Below are 8,541 nucleotides of genomic sequence, written 5' to 3'. Positions count from 1 at the left end.
TCTTCCTTTCCCTCTTGACCTAATTATCAACACTCCTTCCTTACCCCTCCCGACATTGACTGCCGCCTACTTCTTCCCTCACACTTCCTGGTCGTCGACGTCGATCAAGGCAGCACGCCACCAGCCAACAACCTTCATTCTCTCCTTCTCCTTTTCTCTGTAAACCCGAATCCACCTCCACCACTACCGAAACCCTTTTGTTTATCCTAAAGGAATAACACAACCAAGCTCGTATCTCAGATCAAGTACTCCGGTGTGGAGTTAAAAATTGAGGGCCCGCTTCAGATTCACATCCTCGCTGACGTGCAAGTATCATTATCTAGGGCTTTTTCAAGGAGTACTCTACCTGAACTCACCTGTGACCTCGGATCATCTCTTTCCACCGACGACCTCGGGCTCACTTCACCTCACCAGAGACTGCAACGATTGCTCAAGTTTACAAGCCCTAGATTAGATTAAGGTAAATCTTGGTTTACCAGCCCTACTCTATCATGACCTCGACACTCCTCAACAACACCACTAATTGGATCTCCGGAAATGTATAGGGCCTTGGTAGGCCCGTTTGATTTTGTGCTGATAATGATGTTCACTATTAAAGACGCTTCTAAATGGTGGAGTATATTAAATGTCTACCCTATTTGGCAAGATTGAATATTCTACCTTCTCGCTCTTCTCTGTAGCCTCACTGCGATTGTCGCTATGGTGATTTATCTTTTTGATTTTGTTACAATTTCCATGATTTGTTGAGTTTCATGTTTTTGTTCCTAGGGTTCGTTTTAGAGCGTTACCTTTTTTCCTATCAGTAAAACTGAGAAGTTAAGTTGCTAAATTCGATTGATTCATAACAGATTCTGATCTCTATATTTACTCTTGTAATAATTGATTAAAATGAGTAGTATGAAGAAGATTACTCATAAATTTCATGATTTTGTGACATCTACAGATGCAATTGATTCAAATTTAGCAAACAGTACAAGACTATGCTATCAACAAAAGTATCATCTACAACATGTATTTCTCGCTATTATTTTGTGTAAAATAGAATAATCGAATTCAGCAAACAATACACTTTTTTTTTATGTATTTACCCTTTTGCAGATTCCTGTGGACAAAGTCAAAACATATTCCTTTCAGCTTTTCATTGAGTAATCAAATTGCATTGGTTAACCATAATCTTCACAACCAATGACATCATTGTGAACCATATTCGGTTCATGAATACTTTTCCTCTACAAATAAAAGATCATCTTCCTCTTTTAGTGACTTTTTCTAGAGAAAATTGTGCTTTTAACTTTGTTACATTTTTATATTTCATGTTCCAAAATTTATCATTTTTTTTGGTTCAACAGGTCAAGTTGTGACTGTAGGGTGAGACAAATAGATAAAATGTTGGGATTCAAGGTCAACAAAGACTCTTACCGCTGTAAATACTGTTAATACAGGGGTCAAATCTATATCACTAAGTGGTCCCTTTTCTTTATCCTCTGCATTTAAAGATTTGATATCTTCATCTTGCAGTGCCAAATTCGTTAACTTTGTGATGATGTTTTTTTTTATTGTGTAGATTATTTGATTTTAAAGGTGATCAAGGTTCTTCCACAAGAGATTGAGACACTAAGAAAACCAAAATGGGATGCTGTGTTGGTGAGCCAATATTTTTCTGATCTAAAAGAAGTCAAAAAACAGGGGCGAAAAGAGAGAAGGAACAAGGAAGCTCAGGGTGTTCTTGCAGCTTCAACTGCTGTTGCTGCAGCTTCTTCCAGGATTTCATCTTTCTGGAAAGATACACTTAAAGAATCCGCTCACTATGAGGTAGTTGACTCTCATTCTGTTAAAAAAATAGTAGAATTAGATGCAAGAAGTAGCAACATACTTTCATTGATCTGTTTTCATAATGAAATGAAGTTATATTGATTCTTATTTTGTGTTCAGAATAAGTTGAAGATAAAAGCTCTTGGAGGGAGATCTGCAGTTCATTGATTCTTCACCATCAACTTTAGATTACAAAGGGCATTCTAGAGTTTGTGATGTTTTCAGACAGGAGGAAACAGTTTTGAATCCGGTTATTATATGTTCTAGTTGCAAGGTTAGCTTAACCTTCAATAACGGAAATGAATAGTTCTAATCTCTTTTTTTATCCTCCTAACTGTATTTTAATATTTTATCTGGTAACAGGTTCCAGCTCACATAGATTGTTATCGTAGTCTGAAAGATTCTACAGGTCCATGGTTTTGTGACTTATGTGAAGATTCATTGTCTTCTAGAAACAGGGGGGCGGTCCCATCTTTCAGTTACTCACAGAAGCCGTCTTGTGTAGCGGAATGTTGCTTATGTGGTGGCAATACTGGTGCTTTTAGGAAGTCAACTGATGGTCAATGGGTCCATGCCTTCTGCGTTGAGGTAATATTCTTTGATTGTGATTCTTACTTGTGTTCCTTTTGTATTATATGGTGATTAATAGTTCTTTGTCAATTTTGTATGTGAATCCTAATGCCCCTCCTGACCTTGGTAGTATGCTTAGTTTCTGATACAAAACAAAACATGAATACTTATCACTTGTCAATTGTCATACTCAATTGGAATCGGAATTCACGATACCATTCCATGGTAAAAATCTTTACCTCAACCCGTGGTTGTCCTGCAAGAAGCTTAGAAACAGCTGTGCTACTGCATGACCAGCTTCATGTCGAGCCACTACTGCTTTCTCAGTGCCTTGTAACTTGGCTGTTTTCTTTTCAATCCCCTGTTTATTATCAAAAAATAAATCATATAATGCATATAAAATCTTTTTAATTTACAAGAAAAAGAATATAATTGCAGCAATGGAACTCTCCACTTCTTGGATAAAGTCCATTTTCTCCACCACTAGTTTACTTTGTCTCCCTGCCAACAAAGCCGCTTCATTTACTAAATTAGCAAGGTCTACCCTGCATACCAAACCAAAAAATATATTTCAAAAAAAGAACAAGGGTAGTTTTGGAAATAAAAAAAAGATGATTTTTTTATTACCCGGTGAAACGGTGGTCATGGAAGCAATTTTAGCAAGGTCAACATTCTCTCCCAAAGGGAGCTCTTTCTTGTTAACATGCACATTCAGAATAGCTTGTCTTCCAACCCTATCCGGTGTTTCTACCTAAAATAACAAAAACTTAAGTTACCATTTTTGTTGTTCTTTTTAAAAAAAAATAATACGATGTTTCCCTTGTTTGCAGCCACAAAGTTGGCGCATGTAAAGGTTGGTGAGATTAATACGAGTTTCTTCCATCCCATTTTTTATTTTTTTCTTTTTTCATTAAACTTTATTTTTAATAAATAATCGTATCCTATAGTGCAATTATGGTCACTGTCAAAGCACATTTCATCCTACTTGTGGCAAAAGTACTGGATTCTTTATGAATGTGAGAACAAGTGGTGGAAAAATACAACACAAGGCTTACTGTGAGACGCACAGGTGGAGAGGACAAAGGTGATATATTATTATTATTATTTACCATAACATTAATCACTATCAACCTTCTTGTTTTTTTGTTTCTAATTTTTATCAAATATTATACTAGTTTCTTACAATACTTTATTTGTTGCTTATTCTAGTCCGAGACTCAAAAACATGGAGTTGAAGAATGGAATTCTCTGAATAAAGTTAGGGTAAGTTATATTGTTGTTTATAAAAACATTATTTGAATCCAAAATCATAATTTTTTTTTCTTAAAATTGTCATGCAGGTTGAATTGGAGAGATTATGCCTCATCTGTGAGAGAATTATCAGACGTGAGAAATTGAAGGTAAGCCACATATTTGATTATACATACATACATAGACTAACTGATGGGATTCTGTTGATGATTGTAGCGTGCATTGGTGATTTGTTCACATGACATGCTTTGTTGGAACAGAGAGTCAATATGTTTATCTTCTTCATCTATACCCCCCCCCCCCCCCCGGGTGGGGTTTGCACTGGTTGTGTGTCACCAGATGTTAGTTCAGAATCAGCTACAACTTCCTTAAGAGGAGGATACACAAATAGCTACAAATCATGCAGTGAAACCATCATCCAAAGATCTGATGACAGAGCTTGGACACCAAATTCTTTTCTTTACAAGTAACTATCTTTATCTTCTGGTATATGCATCTCACAACCATTTGTTTCTATGACCTCTTATGTTTAGAAAATAGAGAAAAGTGGAGCTGTTTGTTTGGATAAACTCATTATGACATTATGTGTGATTTCCTTCTTCAAAACTCAGTCAATTTTATTGCACCATAACTAACTGTTTCCATCTACCAAATTGTTATCATATCTTGAGAAATATACAATCTTTTATGTAATAGGTAGAAAACTAGATCTCATGCTTATGCCTTTTTGTTGTAAATGACATATTAATTACATGTCTTGTGGTTTATTGTAAGTTACATATAATGATGATGAGATTGTTTTATTAATTAACTAGTTGATTGTTCCTAATGCAATTTGATTTTCACTGATTAGGTGCGAAACAAAAGCTGGCAGAATTTATCTTTGAATCGGGTAATATGTGCTGTGCAGATTGTGGAACTCCAGATCCAAAATGGGTGTAAGTCCTAATTTTCAGATGCATGCTTGTAGTTCGACATCAAAAATAAACCCTCTCCTCTTTCTTCATAAACTCCATGTTTGGGTGTCCAGATCTATAAGTTTTGGAGCATTTATATGCATCAAGTGTTCACGGGCACATAGAAGCCTTGGGGTTCATATATCAAAAGTAAGCCCTTGTTTCTTAATTTCTCAACTTTCTCAACTTACAACATCAATTATATACCAAATATTTACAATGAAGTTGACTCCACACTCCACACATAGGTGTTATCAGTGAATCTAGACGAGTTGACACATGAAGCACTCAAACAATGTCCTTATGCCAAGAAGCACTCAAACAGTGTCCTTATGCCAAGTATCAGCCATGCATTTTGCAACAGCTGTAAAAAGAAAGACAATGAACACAAACCACCTCCTAAGACTAGCAACTCAATGGTAATTACTAATTTGTTTGTGTTAATTGTTATAATATTATATATATATATATATATATATATATATGTCTGATAATTTGTGTATAGGCAGGTATGATTCCTTCTAGACCTTTAAAACTTCTCAACACTTCTAAGTTTATCTTCTAAATTCCCATTGCATCAACAGAAAGCCTACACCCAACAATCCCATCTATACTTCCATCAGAAACCATAACAGGAAGCTCCCACACAGGCAAAAGTAGCCTTGAATCACACAAACAAACCCCTTCACGAGCCCCTGAAAACATCGGTTCAACTTCTTGTACAACTAAACCCACCAAGGGCAGCTTCACCAGATCCTCAAAAGCCTCATTAGCTACATTAACACATAGCAGCAACTTCACCAGATCCAAATCGGTTAAAAAAGTGTTCCAATATTTCCCTTGGTGTGTTGGACTCCAACAATTGAATACAAATCTACTTAGGCCAACTATTTTGAATAACCCGCACTTAAAGGATTGTGATTGACACAATGTGTATACACGGGCTTCAATAATAACGCAGGCCAACTATTTTGAAGATATGGTCAAATTGACTTTAAAATTCAAACTACTCCCACCTTTGTATAAGCATAAATAGTCATTAAACTAGTCTTAATACTTTGATTATTTAAACTATCTTTTGAAATGAACATAAACGTTAATCAATGGGCCATGGATTTTGATTCAATGAAAAAAGATCCCATACATTCCATGGGTCCATGGGCCCATTAATTATCCTAAACAGGGCTTATAAAAAAGTTCATTCAATTATTTATAAAAGTACTAAATAGAAGCATTATGTTGTGTGCAGAGAAATAATGCAAGTTGTAAGATTCTCACCTTAATTTCAGTGAGGTCATTCCTTTTTCTTTTTGTCTGATTGTGTTTTTTTATTTTATTTTAGTTTTAGTACTTAACTAATCATTTTCTTTTTATTATGTTTCACTTTCTTCTTCATTTTTTTTATAAGTTTTTGGTCTTGTTTGATATGATGGAATGGAATGAGCATAGTAATGGAATGGATTGTTACATTCCATTATCATATTTGGCTTGATTGATAAAATGGAATGAGACATTCAAACATGTTTTTTGTTATGTACAGTTAGATAAGTAAATGGATATAAATTGGCAGATAAAGAAAAAAAATTAGTATTTTATAAAATTGAACTTTATTCAGCTAAGGCCTTATTGTTTTGTTGTGTTTTGCAGATAATTCATGATTTAGATCATCTAGCCACAGAGGTTTGTAGGAACTACATCGATAGTCTTCTCGGAAACCAATTTTGGGAAAGGATCTTGCTTCTCTTTATCCCCTCTGGCAGAAGATACAAGTAAGTTCTTTCATTTTTTGAGTATTAAGATTAATCACAATTCTACAACTTTTTTTGTGTCATCTCAACTCTAACTTAAAAACCCAAAAATCTTTGTATCTTCACCATAAGAAAACCTTTTCCTCATGTTAGTCGTCAATGGGTCCAATCCCATTATTATGCTCATTCAATTCCATCATATCAAACAGAACCCAAAACCTATAAAAAAATGAAGAAGAAAGTGAAACATAATCCTATTGGAATTTGGTTTAGTTTTTATGTTGACACATATATTGAAGCTGCATACAGTCAGGTTAGTTATAATAAATTTCATTTCAATGAATGGATCTTCATTAGTGTCTTTTCACCAATCATGTCCCAATGGTAACCATTAAAGCACCTCTACATTAACAGTTGATCTGTTGTGAACCAAGCGTTGTTGTGGAAAGAGAAGTGCTTTTGGAAGACTTATCACTTTGAACTAGAAACTCATCCCTTGCACCACTTTCTGAATGCAACATTCCATACTATAAGTAGAACCCCACTAAGCGTACATCAATACAAGGTCTTTTTTAACACCTAAACATATTAAATTTCATAATTATTTTTTATTACATTAATGCTTTTAATTTGTTCTTTAGTTGCTTACACCATCAGTTCTCATTGGTCGATTGGTTAATGCTCACCAACATCTCCTAGCACTAAGGATATCAGATTATCTTGGAATACACCAAGTTTTGTGATATTTCCAATACCAATGATAAGGAAGAATTACAATCTGATGTTATGGAAGGAGTCAATCTCTTTGGGAAGTAATGGAGCCAAAAGAAGGTAGTGTACTCTAGGTGCAGTTTGTTATTATTCTATTGGTGATTTGAAGCATGGATTTGATGCCTCCTGCAAGTGAAGTTACTTAGTTGGAATTTGATGTACATAGTAGATTAGATGCAAATTTATATATGGTAAGAAATAGAATTGTATGACATTAAATTTATGCAATGGATTCTATTTTCTGTATATGATATTTTATTTTCTATTATGAAATATTAAATACAAATTTAATTTGAGAATAGGTAAACCGATAAAAAATATTTTTTTTAAACATTTAAATTATGATACGCAAAAATGTGTGTCATCTTCATTTATGACATGGCCTTTCTTGACAGGGGCTTTCTTGATACGCATTGCGTGTCATTAACACGCGCGTCGTAAGGTTACGACACGCGAATGTGTGTCGTCTTCCTTTATGGCAGGGCCTTCCTTGATACGCATTGTGTGTCGTAAACGCGCGTCGTAATTGCGCGTCGTCTATGGATGACGCGCAAAAGCGCGTCGTCTCTCTTTATGACAGGGCCTTCCTTGACGCCCATTTGCGCGTCGTCTGAGCCTTTTACGACGCGCAATGAGCATCGTAAAAGGCTGTTTTTCTAGTAGTGATTGACTCGATTTTCTCGAACCATCGAGTCAGGGAAATGACACCTCCAGTGCCATCAAAGGTTGTGGGCTTCACGTTCATGAATTCTTTGTAGGAACCCTCTCTACGGTGTTCCTGGCTGTCTTCTGGATTTTCGGGTTGAGGACCACCTCCGGAGCCACCGGAATTCATTTGTGACATGGCTGCCACCATTGCAGCAGTTAGAACTGTTTGAAGTGATGCGAGATCAAATTGAGGAGAAGGTGGTGGCGGAGGAGGATTGTCGTTGTTCTTCGAGCTGGGTCTCTTTCTTGGAGGCATCTTGATCTAAAAAGATCAGGAAAGATAGGATTATAAGTCCTCCGAATTGAATCAAGAGATATTGAACAGGGGATATCTCATCAAGACAGATATAGCATCATACTAAGCGATAAAGCAGGAAAGAGTTATCAAGACAGAACATTTTATCGCTAGAGGAATGATCAAGTAACATCGCGTGTACGAGGATTTTCTACGAAGGATTGGCTCGAGAAATACTCCCATAGTATTTCATGGTTCGCTGCAGCGACGATTTGTTGTTTGGGATATTAGGTAAGTTTTAGGCATGCTGCGTACCACAGTCACTCCCAAGCACATGTTGGCCGTGTCTCGAATGAATATAGTTGGCTAGGCTATATTGATCCTAGACACGACTACATAATTGCCCAGGTTTAACCGCAGTGTACAACACCCAATTACTTATGTTTTGTTCTACTTGAAGTTACGGATTTCGACGGTTCGATATACTTGT

General features: G+C 35.9%; 5 long non-coding RNA genes across 5 annotated transcripts; all 5 read left to right on the top strand.

The window, feature by feature from the left end:
* Positions 1–947: 947 nt before the first annotated feature.
* On the top strand, positions 948–1,478 carry LOC145038951 (uncharacterized). The gene is made up of 3 exons (XR_013679657.1): positions 948–1,011; positions 1,099–1,145; positions 1,368–1,478. It is a non-coding gene; the product is annotated as an uncharacterized LOC145038951 (long non-coding RNA).
* Positions 1,479–1,595: 117 nt separating this feature from the next.
* On the top strand, positions 1,596–3,432 carry LOC145038950 (uncharacterized). The gene is made up of 4 exons (XR_013679656.1): positions 1,596–1,812; positions 1,933–2,086; positions 3,213–3,235; positions 3,330–3,432. It is a non-coding gene; the product is annotated as an uncharacterized LOC145038950 (long non-coding RNA).
* A 510-nt stretch (positions 3,433–3,942) lies between these two features.
* Positions 3,943–4,741, top strand: LOC145038949 (uncharacterized). The gene is made up of 3 exons (XR_013679655.1): positions 3,943–4,099; positions 4,487–4,571; positions 4,664–4,741. It is a non-coding gene; the product is annotated as an uncharacterized LOC145038949 (long non-coding RNA).
* A 207-nt stretch (positions 4,742–4,948) lies between these two features.
* Positions 4,949–6,265, top strand: LOC145041593 (uncharacterized). The gene is made up of 3 exons (XR_013680298.1): positions 4,949–5,008; positions 5,839–5,882; positions 6,237–6,265. It is a non-coding gene; the product is annotated as an uncharacterized LOC145041593 (long non-coding RNA).
* A 55-nt stretch (positions 6,266–6,320) lies between these two features.
* Positions 6,321–7,167, top strand: LOC145038948 (uncharacterized). The gene is made up of 3 exons (XR_013679654.1): positions 6,321–6,650; positions 6,735–6,902; positions 6,979–7,167. It is a non-coding gene; the product is annotated as an uncharacterized LOC145038948 (long non-coding RNA).
* The last annotated feature ends 1,374 nt before the right edge of the window (positions 7,168–8,541 follow it).

Source organism: Lactuca saligna, chromosome 4 (genome assembly GCF_052625555.1).
Source record: "Lactuca saligna cultivar CGN05327 chromosome 4, ASM5262555v1, whole genome shotgun sequence".
Taxonomy (NCBI): domain Eukaryota; kingdom Viridiplantae; phylum Streptophyta; class Magnoliopsida; order Asterales; family Asteraceae; genus Lactuca; species Lactuca saligna.
This window is presented reverse-complemented; position numbering and strand designations above follow the sequence as displayed.